Source organism: Rhipicephalus microplus, chromosome 4, assembly GCF_043290135.1.
Source record: "Rhipicephalus microplus isolate Deutch F79 chromosome 4, USDA_Rmic, whole genome shotgun sequence".
NCBI classification, from domain to species: Eukaryota; Metazoa; Arthropoda; class Arachnida; order Ixodida; family Ixodidae; genus Rhipicephalus; species Rhipicephalus microplus.
Genome location: NC_134703.1, coordinates 51,386,505 through 51,408,199, shown reverse-complemented (window position 1 = coordinate 51,408,199; position 21,695 = coordinate 51,386,505). Strand labels below are relative to the sequence as shown.

At 45.2% G+C, this 21,695-nt stretch overlaps 1 protein-coding gene across 2 annotated transcripts in view; it reads right to left on the bottom strand.

Moving 5' to 3' along the window:
- LOC119172648 (kin of IRRE-like protein 2) overlaps positions 1-14,115 on the bottom strand; it is a 140,763-nt gene extending 126,648 nt beyond the window's left edge. The window contains exon 1 of one of the 2 annotated variants that reach the window (XM_075892752.1): positions 13,959-14,115. The gene's annotated coding sequence lies outside the window, so the exon portion shown is untranslated. The remainder of the gene's footprint in view (positions 1-13,958) is intronic. The other variant, XM_075892754.1, reaches the window with a different exon arrangement.
- Positions 14,116-21,695: the final 7,580 nt, after the last annotated feature.

Below are 21,695 nucleotides of genomic sequence, written 5' to 3'. Positions count from 1 at the left end.
TCATTCCTTGGTTGTTGTTTTTTACCGAGGTAATTTATAGCAGCAGCAATTTCTTTTTTTTTCAGACATCCAAAACAACACGTTATTGAAGTGCCCGATAGAACGTTGTGTTAAGGTCTCAGAATGACGCGGAAGTTTTGACAAGGTGGACTGCATACGCTTCAAGTTTCTCATTTGCATAAAGGTAGCATTGTCTCCATCAGACATAAATAAACAGCGTATAAATAAGGCTTGTGAAAAAAAGTATACGTTTACTGCTTTAGTATACGCCAGGCCATATATTGCCAAGTTTTCAAAAGAGCGCGTCTTTAGGGCTACGTGTGTTTTTCGCACGTGCCACACTTGTTGTGTCCATTACGATGATTACCGTAGTATTTATGTTTGCTGCAGTACAAATACCTCAACCAAATATTTTCTAGTAGCTGTTGTCGCCACTATATAAAAGAGAGGAATTTGTCCTTTTTTTGGTTACTTTTGACTTCCTTCGTACGAGTATAGAAAGATAGACGTTAACTCCAATTAGATGCAATTGTACTCTCTTTGGGCAGTCGTGAGAGGTTTAACTTTCCAAAAATAGAGTTATGGTACAGTGATGCACGTCAATTTTATATATCCGGAAAGTCGGGGCTTAACGTAAGCAGCAATAAGCAGTCCATTTTTCAAAAGTGTCTGCCCCATATTAGGCTATACATGCCTACATATTTAATATCATCTTTTCACTTGCTCTTTTAAACCGCACTTAAAGTATGCTTCAATAACTCGGAAGCCTGTCAATTATGACAGCACGCAACTTCAAGTGATGCATTGCGTCCGTCTTATGAGCAATCCTAATACAGTGGTCAGCTGAGATAGCGGGGTTCATTTTATTTGCGCAAAAGTGAGCAGAACGCTTTGTTAACTCAGTTTCATGCTTCATGGCTGCGCTACTGTATAAGTTTAAAGTGCCTGCGTCCCTTTGAATCAGAGCCAAGCCTCTCGTGTCAAACGCGAGGAACGACCAGAGTGGCTTCGTACACTTCAGCCTTTATTATTTGACAATGTTTACATACATTGTTAGCGCTTCATATTCGCATTTAAGTAAATTACATCATTAGAAGCAGGCTGTCGCCTAGTACTATCGGTGGCTTAGTGGAATCAACGCAATTGGAAGCATCGTGCCGCAGCTGTCCCAATATGGGATCAAACTCGAAGCGCTCATTAGACAGGGTCAGGTCGATAAGCCAGGCAGGCATGCGGATCGGAGAGTGTGCTATAACACTAAATGTCCCTCAATATCTTTTAGTTCCGCCTTCCCCCCTTCTTCCTCGATATAGCTTAGTGAACGGGCAAGCACCACTTAGAATACTCCGACCACACTTAAGGTGCATTTCCAGGATATTCAAGTCAAATGGAATGTGTATTCATTGAGGCACAGTCCAGTAAAGTAGAATGATATAGAAGAAGCTATATGGCTCAACGTCGAAATGGGGCTCACGTTTTAATCTCCGGGTAAATTTGTAAGCACCTCCGGGATTCAACCCACCTCAAGCCGGAAATGTGAAGGGTGCATTCATAATGCCCCCACCTTGAATATGACGGTGTATGCCGCATAGCGCTTCAGAATGGTTCAAATGTAGCGGTAACATGTTCAAAGAGAATTTTCTTAGCAGAATGTCTTTAAATTTACACCCTACCTTTGACCGGCTTTCTCAAGATAGGTTACTGTCAGAAATGAACTTATTATCGAAGTGAACTATACCTTTAGTCTAATATTTGCCTTGTGTTGTAGAATGGCGAACACTAATGACGGTTGTACGACTGTTTGTACATTGCTATGCGGCTTCTGGCCTTATTTATTATCACGTTTTGCTGCTAAAACCTGAAGGTCAATATTTTTGCTAGGGTAAGAACCCGTACTACACATAAAAATTGGTATTACATCATGCTACACAATTAAAAAGGGTAAAAAGAAAGGCCAGTGGACGCTGGCAACTGCTAATAAATCGGGAAACACAGTTGGCCTATACCTGTTACACTAAAATAAGACACACTGTGACCGATATGGACAGCAGATGTTTCAGTACTTTGAAACGATACAAATGCCACAGTAATTGGCTTGTTTGAGATAACTGTATAGAGAAATACCAGTTGGCCTCAAGTGTGAGTCCTCGCTACACGAAGTGTCAAAATAGTCTGTCATGTTCCAGCACATATAGTCAATATTTCTTGCGTCAACAAAGCCAAACCAGGCGACAAGAAAATTTTAAGTACGCTTTTTTTGTTGAGTGCTAGTGACACGTATATCATATAATATAAAGTACAGCTTTTAGCAAGCGCATGAATCAAGTGAGACAACGAAAAAAATTATGTGAAGTCTGCTCAAAACATCACCTGTGAGCGTTGTCTGTGGTTCCATACTGCCATGGCAACAGTGGGCTTCGCCAAACGATAGGGAGAAAAACGGGTAATAAATACGGTCACCGCAGCCGCGATCGACTCTGGATTTGTCGATTCCGAAATGGGCACTGAATCACTTTTCTCTATCATGCTTGCTATTTTATTTTGCACACTGGCATACACCTACTACCGGAAGAGCAGAGCCGTATCGCTGTGTCAAATGTCTGTGGGTCGATTGCGCCCAATTGAATAAACCAAAAAAGTGCCAACTTGCAAACATGCATAATAAACGCCCCTAGACATGCTATATACTCCAATCTAAATGGTAGCAAGAAAAACAGACAGGAACACAAGGCGAAAAAAGAGGTGAAAAGAAGCGGGGGAAGGAGAGGGAGAAAGGTAAAAGAAAGCAGAGAGGTTAACTAGGTTTCACGCGGTCTACGGCCTTACAAGAAGGGACAAGGGGAGGAATATAACTAAGAACGGAAGAAGAAATGAGAGGACTACTAAAATGCTCGCACACATGGAAGATGTTAACCAGGGTATCTATAAATACATAATTTCGTGCCCTGCAGTGCATACAGTATACTAAATCAACTATAGGGGACCTTGGCGCTGCGATCGTTCAGCGACCATAAGAATGATGGGTATACACAGATTTGCTTAGTCTTCGTACTAGCGAGCGGCGAATCGCACTTGTGGCTTCGTTTATTGCAACGTTTTGGTTTTGTTTTGAAAAAATTAACAAACCTTTTTCGACTTCGTCACCCTATTTAAAATGACAAGCCTAAAATATTAAGGTGATGAAGCGCAACTTCCGAACAATTGTTGATTTGTGTTTCCTGACAAAATGGCTTCAAGCCACGAGAACTCAAATGGAGTCATAAATACGAAGAATATACAAATCCCTGTACTACCCATCCTTCCCATGCTCGCGGAAGCCCTGTGCATTGCAGCTCCTATAGAATGGATGCTATGAGCGTCCCCTTTATAACGGGGTGGTGACAAGTATGCCACCAGGCTCGACAAAAAAAAATCTTTTTTCTTTTTTTTTATGTTGGCCTAATGCCTCTACTTCGATAAATTCTATCTTAATGGAAAAAAGGTAAATTTTCAGCTTCAGATCTCTGCCATTTACGGCACACTGTCCATATTTTATTTTTCCAATATTTATTTTTGTCCTTTCTCTCTAATTTTCTGCCACCAATACTCTAACCGTCTCTTACTTATTTCAATCGCGGGTGTGTTCAGCTTTCCATTGTTGTCCCTAAAACCCAAAGCTTCCTGTAGGTTCGTGCCCAAACGTACACCTGGGTGGATATCTCCACATTCAATCAGAACATGTTCCGCCGTTTCCTTATCTTTCCCGCAGCATGTGCATTGTTCTTCTTCTTTACTGAATCTTGCTTTATAACTACGCGTTCTAAGGCAACCCGATCTCGCTTCAAACAGTAAAGCGCTTCCCCTTGAATTATCGTAAAATGCCTCCCTCCTTATTTCATTTTTGCCCTTTCGGTAGTTACTCAAAGCCGGTTTTTTCTCCATAGCTGCCATCCAGTAAATCCTCTCCGCCTCCCTGACTTTTCCCTTAACGCTCTTTGTTGACATATGGCTCACAATACCAGCCGTATATTTACTAGTGAGTCTTCTAGTTCTTTTTCTCCACTGTGTGTCCACGCTCTTCCTATACAAATAACGGAACACCTTCTCTGCCCATCTACTCTCCTTCATATTTCTTAGCCTTTCTTCGAACCTTATTTATAGACACTAGCGTTAGAGTGCCCTCTAGTGTGTATTTAGGAAACTCTATGCTGCAGTGGAAGGGAAACAAAATTAGCGCAGCTTACGCTAAATCACGCAAAGGTTGCGTCGCAGCAGTGCTGGTCTGACTTCACTAGTCTTTTACTCTCTTTCCCAACTTTTTCCTACCTTTTGCTATACTGTTCTATCAATATACCCTTCTGCCGTTTGCTATATACTATCCTTTATATATTGGTATGCTTGCGCTATTGTTTACCTTTGTCAGTGTCTTTTCATCTCTTTCTCTCAGTGTTTAGTTTTCCGGCTGTCTATCTTTTTCTGTGTTTTTTTGCTTTCTTGCGCTCATTTCTTTCTTTCTGTCATTTTTTCGTTTTCTGCAGTTGTTTCTCGACGAATGCAGCGCAACTTAGGCGAAGAGAACAAGACACATTGAACAGTGACGGGCCCCTTGTCTTCGTCCATGTTGCAGTGCAGTTGTCGGAGTATGTGCCTACTCGTCCAACTCAAGGTAGTTGTTCTTTCGCGTTCTACATTTCCACTCTATCATTTCTTTCTATTTCTCTGTTTCTCTTTCTTTCTAGTTCTTTTTTGCTCCCTCTTTTTCTCTCTGTACTTGTTCTCTCCTTCTGAACATTTCCTCCTTTCACACCCTCACAATTATAAAGAAGGAAATGAATAAAAGGAGGGAGATGAATACTACGGATTAGCCAAAACAAACATCGCTCTTTACTGTACGGGCCGAAAAGATGCATCCGTTGGTCACATGGACACAGCATATCGGTTCATACGTGCTTTTCTGTAGTTCTATCTCGAATAACCGACATGTTAGCACGAACAAGCAACCCAATAATCGGCGAGCTCTAGTAAAATGCGTTTCATACAATTTGTCTGATAGATTGTTGTTGTCGACTTAGCAAAAGAGCTTATGACCAATTGCTTGACACTTTAAAAGTTCTGACGAGGGCCACAAAAACACGAGTTTGTTCACTGTTACAAAAGAGATGCATGAAAGCTCTAGTCAGTGGCTACAGGTTGACGAGCCGACATCAAAAGGCGGAGAAACACCAAACAGTGCCTTAAAGTAACGAGCGCAAACAGGGATGATCTCCAGTGAAAATCTAAACGCGGAAGTGGTTTAAGCTGAATGAAGTTCGTAGTTCGGCGAGAAAGGAATAACGATGGACTTAAAAGGCGGCTTTACGAAAAGCGGCTTAACCGAGGGAACATATATAGGATGCAATAGAACTCACCTTAATAATCCAGAACGGAAAGATTCTGTGAAACGCACACCCGTTTTTAAACCATTGGATTTGCAAAGCTTTTTATGATCGAGCTGAATCCGGTGTGCGGCGTGACCACCTTTACTGCGCATGCGTGCCCCTCACCTCACCTGCTCTCGCTTCCCCCTATCTCTCCTCTAGGCGTCCCTCCCGGCAGCGTTAACACCTCCATTGCGCACGCACGTCCTCTTCGCTGCCCCAACACTCGCTTTGCTATGCCGACGAGCGTCTGCTAGTCTACGCTCACCCCCCCCCCCTCCTTCTTTATCCTCTAGGCATCTCTCCTTCCGGCTTTTACATCCCCATTGTGCATTCACGTCCCCTCTCTCTCCTCACCTACATGCCCCCTTCCCCTCTTTCGTCCGCAACGACGACGCAGGCAGCATCCACTAGGAAGATTCTTGATTGAAAAAAAAAAACAATCGACTGCTCCCCCTGCACTGGCCACTCCGCATATATGTATAGGCACTGGATCTTGACCTCTGAAGTAGTGCCGATTGGAGATTTCTCCTGTGTGTTGTTGAATGAAATTCGCAGCGTGCGCGTTAATCACTGCGGGTCTCTGTGTCTAATTGGAGTCATCTCTCTCTCATTGCCCATTAGCAGCAATCGACATGTTTCTGCAGGAAACACTAGTCGATCACTGCATGCATTGCACCTCCCAAGATTTCTCTCCTACGCAACAACGAGGTGAGAGCCAGCGTCAAGACCACCGCCAGTGTAGGCGTTAGCGTTGGCTGCTTCGAATCTACACATAATTCCCTCTGGCGGAGGACAGTGTAACTTCTTTTAGAACTATAAAAACGTATCGTGTTCCACGAGGTGCCCAGCAATTAATTTCTATGCTTCACACGCAATACTGAGGCTGTCACTTTGTGATAATAACAATAACATTTTGTGTGGTTATATGTGTCAAATCATGTTTTGAATATTTGGCACACTGCTGTGTAGGGTCTTTTTTTTTGCCGTTAGTGGCATCTTTCGCAGATGGATTAAGGCAACCAGCAGTGTAGCAGCGTATACATGTGATATCTGCAGCATGGATTATTTGTTTCACGCATACGCAGGTTTTTTTAGCATGCACAATGCTTGTGATCTTCTGTTTTAACAGGAAGATGTGACGCCTAGGCACGCAAAAATAATGACACCTTAGTTTCATGTAATTGTCACAATATTTTAAATTTACTTTCACGGCACAAAATGGAAATAAGAACAAAAAAGTCTGCGGACACTCCCTGCGTTATGTTTTTCTTTTTTTTGCAATATGCTAAATTACCGCTACCTATGCGAATGAAGACATGCGAATAGTACCGTGATAGATAACTTGGCGATCTTCTCACGTGTACCGCGAATAGTGGGAACTGCATGCTCATGAAAGAAACCGGGCTGCAGGAATACTGCTGGATGAAAGCCCAGCGAGCAGTTCAATCCGAACCATTATTCTTGTTTCTTATCTAGAAGACATGGGTTACCAGGCCTACGTTTGATGCTATTGCATCCTTGCACAGCACATCGTTTCCGCATAATTCGCATAGTTCCACTGCCCGTTTCACACTGCACTGAAGACGTTCACCAAGGATAAAATGCACCTAACAATTTCGAGAACAACAGAGTACGCAAGCAGGCGCAGAACACTAAAACACCTGAGGGGATGTGTCTTCGCAGACGAGTTTTACGAGTGGACCTTTCCATGTAGTACACCCATGTAGTGCACCCATGTAGCGCAAGGGCTGCACTAAGTAATAGCATGCATGGGCAGAGGGCGATAGAAAAAAAACATTTTTTTTGCAAAAATAAAAAAAAACACCAAAAATTCCTTGTTCAATACACCTACATAATACTGTTTGAGAAAACAAATCTCATTTGTAAGACCTATTGCTTGCTTTGACTTTAAATCAAAGCTAGATTTTTTTCATTATCGTGTTTGTTTCCTCCACACATTGTTGCGACTCAATCGCAGCTCCCATAACTCCCCATGCTGATGTCGCTGGCAATAGCTTCTGAACCGCTTTTCGCGTGAGCCTTCGCAACGTGTTTGAATAGACCTTGGCATGGGCGTCTATCCTTTCACCTTCGCCGAAATGACACCACCGCGGTAAGACTCGAACACGCCATTTTATGCTGTCATATTGAGAGAACCCATGAGGCTGTAGTTCAGAAAGAAAGAGAGAGAAACGAGAAATAAGGAAGGCAGGGAGGTTAACCAGATGCTAGTATCCGGTATGCTACCCTACACTGGGGTTGGGGAATAGGGGGTTGAAAGAGAAAGAAAGAGTTAAAAATAAATAAGAGAAAAACACCGACACACACGCACACACAAAATCAGTCCACTCAGAGGCGTTCCGACAGGCCAGTAGTTCGTAAGAAGCCCAGTAGCGCTTGCACGGCTTTCTTCTAAGACGATGAGTCATGACGATGGCGCAGTATACTTTCTTCTAACAGCGGCTGGTCATCTAATCTGTTTAGTTTATTAGAAAGGTATTGTCTTTCCATGTTGTATTTCGGGCAGTCACACAGGATATGTCGAATTGTTTCTTCATCTCCGCAGTGTGCACAGTCGGCGGTGTCGGCCATACCTATGCGGAACGCGTACGCACGGGTAAACGCGACTCCCAACCACAGTCTGCACAGAGCAGTAGCGTCACCTCGTCGAATTTTTGTTGGAAGCTGCATGCTTAACGTTGGATCAAGGGATCGTAATCTTGCATGCGTAAAGAGAGGCTCATTCCAAAGAGCCAGGGAGCGTTGGCGAGCAAGCATGCGGAGCCTCCTTGCAGCGTCCGTCCTTGAGAGAGGTATTGACTGGTCGTTGTCTTCTGTATGGGCTGAACGGGCAGCTTGATCAGCTCGTTCGTTACCGATAATTCCACAGTGGCTTGGCAACCACTGAAATATAACGTGGTGTGGTGTAGCATTTCTGCTGTTTCAAATACCAACTGCTCGTATAGACCACGGCGTAGATTTGACAGAAGTGACTGCAGTGCCGGCTTGCAGTCGCACAAAATCGTCCACCGTTGCGTGCTCTGGTCGTTAATGAAACGCAGCGCAGCGCGAAGCGCTGCAAGCTCTGCTGCCGTTGTTGTGGTTGCATGAGCTGTCCTGAATTTGATGGTTGTGGCGTGCGTTGGAATAACGACCGCCGCTGTGGAGCTGTTTGGCAGGACGGAGCCGTCGGTGTAGACGTGGGTGCAGTCTTGGTACTTCTCGTACAGCAGAAGTAAGGCGAGCTGCTTGAGGGCTGGTATTGAGAAATCTCGTTTTTTCTGGATGCCTGGTATTGTCAGGTTGATTACTGGCTGTTTGAGGCACCATGGAGGAATTGAAGGTCTGGCCGCGGGCGTAAAACCAGTTGGTAGGGAGTCCCCATGTGTAGTTATTGTTCGACAAAATGACGTATGAGGTCTATCCACTGGCAGAGAGGCTAGGTGGTGATGGGGAGTCCGGCCCACATGCCTTATGTGTTTTCTCAACGCTTCAATTTCAATATGGGTCTGCACGAGGTGGTCTTTGGCTATAGCTATAGTCGCCATTGTTGAGGCACCCTGAGGCAGACCTAGACATATTCGAAGCTCCTGTGCTTGAACGCCTTGTATCATGCGTCGACTTGTTTTGCTGGCGTTTGATAATGCAGGCAGACTGTATCGTAAAAAGCCAAGGAAAAGCACCCTATACAGTCGTAACATAGCATTAGGCTGCATTGCCCAAGTCTTTCCAGCGAGAAACTTTAAAAGATGGCATATGCCTGTCAATAGCTTTTTCAAATACGACACATGAGGGCCTTATGATATGTCTCTGTCGACTATGACACCCAGAAATTTGTGAGATCGACGATACGGTATATTTTGACCGTTAATTGACACTGTAGTTCAGAATAACTCAACCAACTTGGAGGTTCCTCACATTAAGCTCAATATGCGTAAAAAGATGTTTTTTTGCAGTTTGCCCCAGTCGAAATACAGCTACTCCGGCTGTAAATGAAACCCGTGCATATTTGTTCTTAGCAACGTTGCTCTATGGAAGCTGAAGAACAATGGCTCGTGAGATTTCAAAGCAGGTTAGTTTTATGCGACGTGAACCACATCACGATCCGCATCCTTGAGTGCAAGGGCGTGTAGAAGAACCTGTTCTGAGGCGAAAACATTTGATGCCTCCTAAAGCGTGAACAGTGATCGTCGGTGGTGACGGCGTCCACACTAATGATGCAAAAAGATCAAACTACGTCCCACCATGACATCAGAGGTTGTCAAAGTTAGCGACATCATCACACGACATTGGCGCTTGGTCAGAAGTAGGCTGATATTGGGAAGCACTGCATATCTCTGGTAAATCTAACTAGCTGCCAACGCCTCCGATACTGAAGGCAGTACCAAACCATGTCACCTGCAGAAAACCTTCTCTTGGGATAGCGGTGGTGCCAATGCATTGGACTAATGAAAAAAGTTGTCATTCGCCTTCAATTCATCATAGACAATTGCACATAGGACCATGTCCCTTGTTTGTTACGACAACCTGCTCAGCGAGAATGTCGCGTTCGTGGCATGATCGTAACCGGAGCTCTGCTCACCGCAGATGCTCGAGGCATTCATGCCAAGACTTACAAAGCTGATGAGCGTTTTCGTCCGAGAACTCGTTTTTCGTCGACCCACAGGGTGTGCGCCCAAGGCGGAACCACACACACACAGCGTTTCCCAGACGGACTTGTTTCGTATCGGAGATCGCACGGTACCACGCGAAGCCATAATTACGTTATCGACAGGCACGACGGGCAAACAAGACCACCGTTATTTCCGTACACGCGCTATCTCCGGAACGTACCGTTTATTGAGTCCCGCAAAAGTCTCGTTATGCCACGTGCTTCCGTTTTGTTTTCTAACGACAGCACCGAGGATCGATTGTCAGTAGGTGCTCGTTTTTAGGTACAAGAAGCCGCTCGTAGGACCCTTAATGAATTCACGTCGTAGTCATTTGCGTGAGTCTGTCACCGAGTGAAAACAAACTTCGTGTCCGCGCGCGTTTTCCATCGCATCACAGGGCTCGCGTAATGAACTTGTTCTGAGTAGATTATTTTTAAATGGGAACATAGTTTATACATTTGGCATTCTTTTGTGTCGAAAGCGAAATTGACAGCAAAACAAACCTAAATTTACACCGGTTTAAACAGTCGCTTATAGAGAAATTAAAATCGAGCGCCAGATTCTGAAGACCGCTGTGTATTTGCAACGTGGCTTGAGCTTAGAGCTGCGGCACTTCATTGTCTCATGGCAAAAAAAAAAAAATAAAAAATTCTGTGCGACACGGCAAACGAAAGTGTTGGTGTTTTTAAGGACTACGCAAGAGAACGACGCATTAAAATCTTGTTTTTGTGCACATATGTGTGGAATTGATTGATTGATATGTGGGGTTAACGTCCCAAAGCCACCATATGATTATGAAAGGCGTCGTAGTGCAGGGCTTCGGAAATTGTGACCACCTGGGATCTTTAACAAACGCCCAAATCTGAGCACATGGGCCTACAGTATTTCCGCCTCCATCACCCATATGTGTGTGTGACTACGTATTATTCGTGAGTATATGTTGTCACTGTGTATGCCATAGTCATCACCCACCACCTAAAGTAGCACACCAAGTTATAAACCAGGAAATTGCGGCGGATACGATTAAAAATTACTCTCTATCAATCTAAAAACAAAGTGACGAGTTTTTAATAGTGGGGTACGCTCAGATGATCGTGCTTCCGCATTCGCTGTGATTTTAACTCTAGACAGTAACTATACAGCCGATTCACGCGAAAATGGCCGTAGAAAAGGTGTTCATTCTTTGTTCTAGACCGAACTGTGACCCATAGAAAGATTTTTTCTTTATTGTACCACAAAAGCTTGCAATACGATGCCGCATAAGAAAGCACGCATGAAATGGCTTTTCTCACTTCACTTCAGTAGAATTACCCGGCTTTTTTGCGTTTACTTGTAATATAAGGGAAACCTTAAGCATGCATAATGCGAACTGCTCTCGATAAGAATCGACACAATAAGAATATGAAAATGATTTGCATCTGGGCTCCATTAAGAACACAATAAGGACCCAATAAGATCATGGTTTGATGTGAGGTGTTCAAATGTACACTCTAATGAGTGCCTATAGACTCATATGCATGGTTCGACATAGTTTATCTCGAAGTGTTCCGTCTATATGTTCTGCAGAGTGTACGTATTTCTACCTAACGTAATTTCTCGTTTAAACTATCCTAAGCACTGGAAAGTACGTGTACAGCCACAGAAGTTTCTTTTTTACTTCTACCTCAGTATGAGTAGCAGACACCGTTATACGGCAACTAAAGCTCTTTCGTCAACCCTCAAAGACAAAAGACCAAACTTGTAGTCTAGATCGACAATGTGCGCAGTCACAACCGAAAATTGTAATCATTATGAAAAGTGTGGTGTCTTTGTTAGCGACTTAAGTTGTTCCCGAGAAATTACAGACATGAGAATAATTTACAAAAACGCTTTAGTTTGTTTTATAAACCTACAAATCCACATTACATTGAATACATGTACTTTTGTTTAGTTTTAATCACTACAAAAAAAAAACAAGCAAAGAAACTTGGAGGACGTTTGAGGTTCGTCTATAGAGTCAATTGTGATAACTTGACCGGGCCCTGCTCATATCGCCTTCCCAAACTGCGGCCTGGCTACACTTCTCAGTGGATCCATGCCAGAAGGAATAGAAACTCATGTACGCGTAATTTAGGCTGTTTAAAGTTATTCTACAATGACTATAGCAGGAACATCTCTGAAGTGCTTACTACGCCATAATTATTCTGTTGGAGAGTACGCGTCGGTACTGTTCTACAGCCATTTGCACGGTTGCACACTGTACATGTAGATGTTCTTACACTGACGATTACATCTTTTGGGCGCGTTTTAGGGGGTGGGCAGTTTTAAACGAAACATTCATAGGACTATTCCAAATTTTTTACGTCTACTGCGACCAAACGCTTCTGTCACGCAATATTACAAATGTTCAGGAGATTTCTCTTGCTGCATGACATTCATATCGGCTTCTTTTCTGAAGCAGCTTGAAGCACAAGCGTGGCTCGGTATAGTAGAGCAACTGCTTGCCACTCAGAAAGCTTGAGTTCGATTGGACCTCCAATCGAAAATTTTCATTTATGATTTTGCATCTCTCTGAAGTTTTCGTTCACGCAAAACTGACTTTTATTTAACAACGAACGACGCCTACGCCGGAATTGCTCAGAAACGGGCTCAGCTCCTTGACGATAGCGCGTAAATGAGCTTTGTGTTTTATGCAGTGACACAATTCTGCCTAACACGCGGAGAAGAACCTAATCTGCAACACAGTCGCAGAGTACCATGTCTTACGTCAATCTCGTCATGTTGCGTTTTACTGAAACGTCTAGCAGCACCAGTATTCATTTTGCACATTGACGCCCACCGTAAGAACCATGTCACCTTGGCACCGCTGCTGGATGCTTGCGATATTGTTCATAAAAAATATAGAAGGCAAAGAAGTCAATAATACGGATGGACTACTCTATTCCCAATCAATTCTGCGTTCTTGAATGTTTGAACTTAGCTAAAGAAAAGCTGCTAAGACAATGGTACAAAAAAGAAAAGAAAAGCGAAAAACTGAGGCTTGCGGTCATCAACCCCGCCAAGAAAACCATTATGCCTGCTTCGATGCATGCACGATTGATACTTAATATAGGAGCGCTATTGCCAGTAAAGTACAAGTAAACTTTGCAACCTCTTAAGCACTTTCCCACAAAATCGGAGGCGGGACAATTAGTGGCAGACACTCATGAAATATGACCCCTAATGACCACGAAGTCGTCGATTTAATTTTTCATCGCAAACACAGGCGACAGGTTGCCGCTTTTTAAAGGAGCCTTAAGTATCTCAGTCAGAGCGATTATAACCACCTCTCAAATAAATTGAACAAAACGCATTTTAAGTAAACATGAAACCTCCAACTAATTCAGTAAAACATCATCTCATTCATGGAAATTGAACGCTCACACCACCGTTTACGTGCACGCAAGTGCTGGTGATGTGACAAATGAAAGAAGTGGACAACAATATAGCATCCGAATCATTTAATTGTATATTCTTTTCGTGTATTTTTTCCCTTATGGCGAAAGCTGTTCATGGGAAAGTATGAAGACTGAAGTATATTGCAAGGTATTGTCTACTCACAATACTATAGATTAATGTGTGATGTATAAGAACGACGCAAATGACGATGGCGCAAGAATGACGCAAGTTATTTCTAAATTTGTGAGCACCATGTTTTTCTATTCCGTAAATACAACTGTCGAGTGAAGCGCACCCCGCACAGAAGTTCTGTTGTTATATCCACGTTTCTCGAATATTTGAGAGTTGCCATGCCATACAAGAAACCAGCGAAACTTAAAACGACGCATTAGCCACTTCGACAAGCATTATTCATTGATATCCGCATAAATCAACTTCTTTTTCTTCCTTCAAGACCCGAAAGAAAAGCCGCAAAGGTGCAAAAGCTTACCGCAAGCGATGAAAGGAACATCGACGTAAAACCACTTGTTTCTAGTCATCCGTAATATCTTGAGGCAAGAGCACAGAGAGGTAGGTCAGCGGGCGGCTGGTAGAGGTTGGTCCGCAAGTCGGGTAAACTCAGCAGCAAATAGTCACCGCACTTGTCAGAAGAAAGCCAATCCGAGTGATTGAAGCCCGAGCCATGTTCAGCAGGTACATACGCTCACGTGAAGAAAGCTTGAACAGCGAGGCCGACCAAACGGTCGCTAAATCCAAGTTCAAACAGTTGTGGATGCGCAATGTTCGGTGTGAGGAAGCGTTCAGTGCCAAGGGATGCCAATCACGGGTGGTGTGTCACGATTTCTTTGCCTTTCAGATTTAAACGCTTTCACTCCTCCATAGCGAGCAAACAGCAGCATCAGCAGACAGCGTTGCTCGTCAACACGTCGGCTACAGCGACGCCGATGTGCGTCCAGGCTTCGGAGCGTGCGTCCGAGCCAGTCGGCACCGCGTGCGCCAATGGCACAGCGCGCGGCGGGAAACCCGGCTTCTGAGCCGCGCCGTGAAGCACTTCTCGCAGGCCCTCGCCGCCACCAGCGGCGCGCGTTGGCCGCTCCCGTCCCAGACCGCTCCCCTCCTGCTTCGGGGCCTCACTCGTTCTGATGCCCGGCGAAGTTTTCTCTCTTTTTTGCTTATCACATCTTCCTTTACTTCTTCTGCTGCGCCGTTCTTCTCTTCCTAGGCATCTCTACCCCGACAACTCGACTTTCTCCTCCAGCTTTTCCTCCGCGTCGGGAAAGCTTGCTTGCTTTCATCCTCGTGTTCCGGACTGTGACGTCATGTCCGCTTCGCCTCTCTTCGCCATCTGCGCGGCCGCGCCCGGGTGTACTACGAAGGCGCACTTTCAGATTCCCCGTGGCGCGACAAGCGCCCGTCCGTCCGGAGTTCACGTGCACGTCCGCTGGCCTCTCCTGTTCACTTCCACCCACCCGAGTCGGCCGAACGAAAACCCTCCAAGCGTTCGGCAAGCCGAGCCCGTTGTGGAGCTGCGCGCCGGGTGGGCGGCTTCGGGCTTTGGTGTACACTGCGCCGCGTGTGACCGGTCTTTTGTAAGAAGCGATGCGCTTCGGCGTTTTGTTTTCCCACTGCGGAGGCTTCTTTAAGAGAGGGCACTGGGTGACGGGGAGTTGTGGGAGGAGCACGCGGGGAGAGTGCTGGCGGGGAGCCGTGTGGACCCGCTGGACGTGTAGGGCACTTGACTCGAGACTTCTGGTTTAGCGATTTACTGTATTTTCGGAGCGGGGACTGGCACTGGGCGCCTCTTTCGATAGAATGAAAGCACAAAATAGCCCCGTCCAGCCGGGTGCACCGTCCGCATATTTTGAAGGGTGCCGACGCTGCCATCCTCTTGAGCATCGGTCCAGAGAAATACCTGTATACTGGCCTTCTACAACAAAAATGCGCGCCTATACTAGAGTCTTTTAATGCTTGCCAGCATGAAGGCCGCTCAGATGGTGTTTCTTTTTTGTGTTGCTGCCATGCGCCAGCCTTTTTCTTCCGATTGTGATTTAAAACAGGGGCCATACCGCATTGACTGCTTGTATCAAGATAACAGCCTTTTGACGCTTCACATGGTTATTCTCGGGCTACTTAATCATTCTTCAGAAAGCGGCGACCGGTACTGTCGACAGGCATTTGCTTTCTTAATGTGACGTGAATATGCTTGCATGACCTCCCTTTTAAACGGGGCTCTCCTTAAAGCGCAGAGAGAGAGAGAGAGAGAGACTAAATTGAAAGAAAGGCAGGGAGATTCCTTAAAGGGTGACTTCCTTGAAAAAAATAGTAATACAAAAATGAAAATATGCACTAACACACAAATGTTGAAAGCAAAGAAGGAACTGAAAAAAGGGGAAAGGCATGGATGTTAACCTGTTTAGAATAACTAGTGTGCTACCCGACACTGACATTGGGATGGAGTGTGAGAGCAAAATAGAATGAACGCCCATAAGAGAAAGAAGTAGGTGAATTATTGTGGGCGGGGCTCCGGTTCCAGGGCTGCGCGGGACACAGCAGCTCGCTGAGCGTGATGTTTCCCAGGGTGAGATCGGCAAGTCGTGCGAAATACGAGCACGTTTGTATTTGCCGCGTACCTAAAGAGTCGATCGAAACTGATCTTTCCGAACATATGTATGCTAGAGGTGTAATATATAGATAGATATATAGATAGATAGATAGATAGATAGATAGATAGATAGATAGATAGATAGATAGATAGATAGATAGATAGATAGATAGATAGATAGATAGCACACAACGTCACCCTGCTTCAGTTATTCACGATACGTGTCATCAACGCCATCACTATTTGTGTACAACTGTGCCAGCCTGGCGCAGGTTTTATGAAATGACGCGGTCGTGGCAAGGTGGTGGTACTAACTTTATTTGACTAAAGGCCACCTGCCCAGCGCCTCAGTGTGGCTCCACGTGGATGTGCATTTACATCAACATCTTCGAAGAGCGCTAGTAAAACGAGTAAAGACCATTCACCTCGAGCGTGTTGCCTGGAAACGCTATAGAACAATTATGCGTCCATAATTGAGTCACTATTTTTCGGATGATGAAATAGAAGAAGAATGGCTTCGACAGCTTAAGAGAGCTGCTAAATCTCATAAGACAACTGCTGCAGCTGGGTGCCCGTACCAATACACGGCTGCTGACCCGCAGGTCGCGGGATCGAATCCCGGCTGCGGCGGCTGCATTTCCTATGAAGACGGAGATGTTGTAGGCCCGTGTACTGAGATTTGGATGCACTTTAAAGAACCCCAGGTGGCCGAAATTTCCGGAGCCCTCCACTACGGCTTCTCTCATACTCATATGGTGGTTTCGGGACGTTAAACCCCACATATCTATCTATAGGCACACGTACCAACTACGCACGACAGATGTAGTCAAGTGAAAAGCGCCTACAAACTTTGACTTGAAAACAAAAAAGGCTGCATCACTTACTTCCTCGTTTATCCCGTGGTGACAGTGGTAACAAAAAGAACCAAAGTAAAAATGCGGTGATATTTAATGTAAGTTCTATAGGGTCACACGCATTACAAAAATTGTGCTTTCACATCATACGCATTACCAGAAACAGCGTCGATTGAAACCTATTTTTTGCAGCCGAGCGCCACGTTGATTCACGTCGGCAGGACGTTTGTCACATGCTAGCACTAAGTAATGGCTCTTTCGCGTGCTTTGCAACGAAGAAAAGCAATGAGAAAAAAAAAAACGCGACAACATCGAGATAAACCTACTCGTGCACTTTTCGCGGGTGCCTTTGATGCCAGCTCGAAGCTTGAATAAACACTTCAGAGGCTCCCTAAAAAGCGAAAGAGAACTTGTTTTCTCTCTCGTGTTGCATAAGCGGAGAAAATGCAATATTCTCAAGATGTCCGGCGAGAGTTGCAGAACGAAGACTTCAAATGCAGTGAAAAGGTGGCGTTTCAAACGCAGAAGGAGACAGAAAGCGGAGCGGGTCAGCTTTTTATAGGGCGGCCAGCCTTATTTCTTAGAAAAAGAAAACCAGTGGTACGTTTAGCGCGCTTGATTCGTCGACAGAGCGCCGTAGAAACAGGCTCGAGTCGCTTTGCAACAGCGCGCGGTTATTACACGGGCTGCAATAAAGCAGACTGCTTCGCTTTCGGAGGCGGTAGCGGCTTTCGGGCTGCGGCTGTTGAAACTGCCCACTACGGCCCGCATTTACCCAATTGCAACAAATCTTAGCCGAAAAGCGGGTCAGACTGTAAGGATGTTCACATTGGCGTGCTCCTGCCATTACGTCGCTCGGCGCTATTTTAGCTGATGCAATTTATACGGCTATTCCTCGCTTATGTCTTGCCTTTTTGCCTTTTCTACTTCTCTCTCCTCTCTCAATCTGCGCGTGCTGTCGTAAGGGGGGATTCGAAAGCCCGAACCTGCCCCGTGGTGGAATCTTTACACGCAGAAGATTGCGGCTATCGGAATTGCAAAGCGAACGTGCCCTGCTCGGTCCTCGACGTCACATGGCGGAGGACACCGGGTGAAGAGGGCAATCGAATTCGGCTCTCCCCGAGCTGACTCCCTGGAAGAGCGGGACAGCCGGAGAGCCGTTGCATAAGCAAGCAGACTCATTAAAGATAGCCGGCGGAGCGAGAAGATACCGAGACCTGCCCCATAGCACGAGAGGGGACCCGGGGAGCAACCGAAACTACGATCGTGGGTCCCACTGTATATAGGAACGTGCAGACACAACGTGAAACTGCCGTCATCGAAACTAGTGCCCGTAAAAGCTATAGCACCAGCGACGCAGTACCGAGGCATTGGCTAAACGAAGGGCATTCCGCTCACAGAGTCCATTCGGGGATGCAAAAGTTCGCGGTTGGTGTTTCCGATAGGCCACTGCATATAAGACTGTGGGCTTTTCCTGCTTCACGTCTTTCTGCCCTGTATATAAAAAGGCGATTGCGAAAGTTCGCTTGGCGGCACCGAAAACCCCCAGCCACTCTCTCTCTCGCTTGTCTCCCAAGCCGTTGCTGCTGTAGGACCGATAAGCCTGCGACACGGGGGCCTTGTTTGTGGGGTCACCCGCATGTCGGCCTGGTGTGGCTGCGCGCTACTATAGCGAGTGTGGCACGGTGCCTGTCAGGCAGAGCACCCGCTGAAGCGAAAGACTGGTGGAAGTAATTCTCTTGTCTGTTCGGCTGTTTGGGCAAAAGCGAGATAGGGCACGAAGATTCGCTGAGTAAATGCACCGATCTCCGGCAAAGCGTAAGGCACGAATACACAAAAGAAAGACGGCCAGAAAATCGAGAGACACGGCCTATTTCGTGCCTTTCGCTGCTGTTAATCTTTAGGCTTTCGATAGACTAGGGTGTAAAGAAAATCGCGAAGACGCGCTGCTTCCAATTTGCCGCGACATCAAGGAATGCCCCGAAGGCTTTAGACTTGTCTCTGATTGCTCGACCTCGTCCCTGGGTGTCTCTTGTTTTTGTATGAAGTAAGGTTAGTTTTAATTTCTCTTCCGTTCACTGAGCGTCTTGTTATAACGACCAAGAACATCGGTGAATCAATACCAGGAGTTAAATAGCAAGTCTCTACTGGAAAAAGAATACACATCAGCTACGTATATGTATAAAAAAATCTATATTTTTCATCGCAAATTTTTTTCGGAAGTTCACTTTTTACCATTTTTGAGCTGACAGTCTATTTAAAAAATTCAATTGAGATCTTTCTTGCAAAAAAAAAAAAAGCTGCATAGAACAACTTGAGAAGAACCTTGCCATCTAATACAGGTGGCAGCTTCTCAGTGGTCAAACAGAAGCACACGAAATACACAACGCTTGCATTTCTAACTAAAAGAGGGAACAACAACTATCACATGGAATAAACAAGGCTACTGAGGAAATGTCGCGTATAGCTTTTTTAGTGACAAAATAAATTAAAAGATGCACGGTTACGCGGAGAAAACACTAAAGCGAGACGCGCAAAACAGCACCAAGACTTACAGCTGCATGAAGTTACCACTAAGTCAAACCTGGATAATTTATTTATAAGACCGAGATAAGCTATGCTTGCAAAGTAAATAGATATGTCCAATAAGAGGAGCTGTACGACAACCATTCAAAGTTCACACTAAAAATATAATAAAATTATTTTAGGGCATTTTTTTCAGGCTGAAGGTGAAACGAAGACCACTTAAAGTTTCATAAATGGTCAGACGAATGGCTGGACAGACGCGCGGACAGACGGACGCTTTGCTCCACTCAACATTATGCATCCCATGAAAAAGCTGTGAATGTTTTTTTTCTGTCTGGCCTGCACTCATTCTCTCGCCCAGAAAAGGTACTGCTTCACATGTCGGACAACTCAGCACGCATGTTATGAGGTGAAGTAGATGATGAAGACGAAAAGAGCGCTTGCAAACATAAAATGATGGTGTTCGGTCAGCTCCGCACGTTACAGTGCAAAGCGGCTTCAGGACTACGCTGTCAGAATTTGAGGATCCCTCTACAAATGTCCAAAGGCCCATTGTTTGCCTTTTAAAAGTAGTGTCACACTATGGTACATAATCGAAAGTGGCACCGTGTCGCATGAGGTTGGGCGTGGCATTTACGAATTCGTACTCTCGTCTCCTTGGAATGGCGAGCACGTCGGCATGCAACATCTGCGCCTGCGAGGAAACGCTTGAGCACATTCTATGTCATTGCCCAGCATACCAGACCGAACGACGTATTATGGAAGCCAAGCTCTGTCAGCTGGATTCACGGCCGCTTACAGAAGAGGAGATCCTGGGACCTTGGCCGACGGCTTCCCATACACGCAAAGACACGAAATCCCTCTTGTACTTTTTAAGGACCACCAGACTTCACGACCCTTTGTGAAAGAACTGTGCGAGACCATGCTGTGTATTCTCAAGCTGACTATTCATGCTTCTCTTTCTTACTCCTCTTCTTTTCTATCTCTTTCCGTACTGTTATTCTCCTTCCCCCCCCCCCCCCCCAAGTGTATGGTAGCCAACCGAGCCAAGCTTGGTTAACCTCCCTGCCTTTCTTCTCTAATTATCTCTCTTAACAGTTTTTAGAAGGCAATAGTACTTCTAGCCCTGCTCTGCAGAACCACTGCCTGATGCACTATTTATAGTTACACATGTTGGCTATTGGCTATAGGTCATGCCCGTCGTCGGCTGGCGAGAAAGAATGAGACAGAGACGGAAAAAATTGTTTCGAAAACATACAGAGGATGTCAGTGGATGTCTGTGTGGACCTGGCTAGCCCGGGCGCTCAGCCCAGCATAGCGTTCAGCGTCGAAAGCTTGCAGTGACGTCATGGACCCTCTGCGTCACCCGGAGTTGATGCTTGTGTTTTGTGCTCAAAATAGCCTTGTTCCAGACCTCTTCAATAGCAATCTCAGCCATTATGGGGACTGAGCACATCCAGAACATCTATTCGAAATTGCTTTGCTTGTGGTCACAGAAAGGGCAGGTGGGATTTGTAGGCTGAGTTGACCCCATGGCATGTCTGCGGGTATGACTTGAGTGCGTTCCAAAATGTATGAGCCACATAAATTGGCCAAAAGTCACTACACCTGAACACAATAACATGCGAGTGGCAAACACCAACGCATGTACTACACAAATTGAACAAACGAAATACCAACCACTGGTGTGCTAAAAGTAAAAAAAGAAAACACACAGGTGGCAAACACCAAAACCAAATAAACAATTATTATTCATCAGTAACTAAACACTAAGTAAGTCACTTAATTAGTTGCTCCATGCGCAGCCCGGCATCTGCGGCAAGAAAACGAGAGAAAGTTGAAGAAAACACAGGAAGGTTAACTAGAAGAAGACTGTTGTTTGCTACCCTGTACTTGGAAAGGGCAAGCCAGACAAGACGAGGTATGTCGCGAAGCGCACAATGCCGCAAAAGGGCTCATGGTACTCATATAAAAAAAACTAGAAATTACCACACCCTCATTTGAAGATGGACTTTCCGGGCAGATAATATGGATTTAGTGGCGTGGTGTGTGATCAGCTATGACTAGATTTTTTTATACAACTCTGTAGTGTACTGAAATACCTCACTTGTCGTTCACTTTGACGGAGTACAATGTTACCTCAGGTATTTTTTTTCAGGCCACGCCCGCAAAAGTTCGCCACGTTAAGCTACGCCAGCGTTCCATCAACGTTCAAAGTCTACCATAGAGTTCAGTGACATTCGGT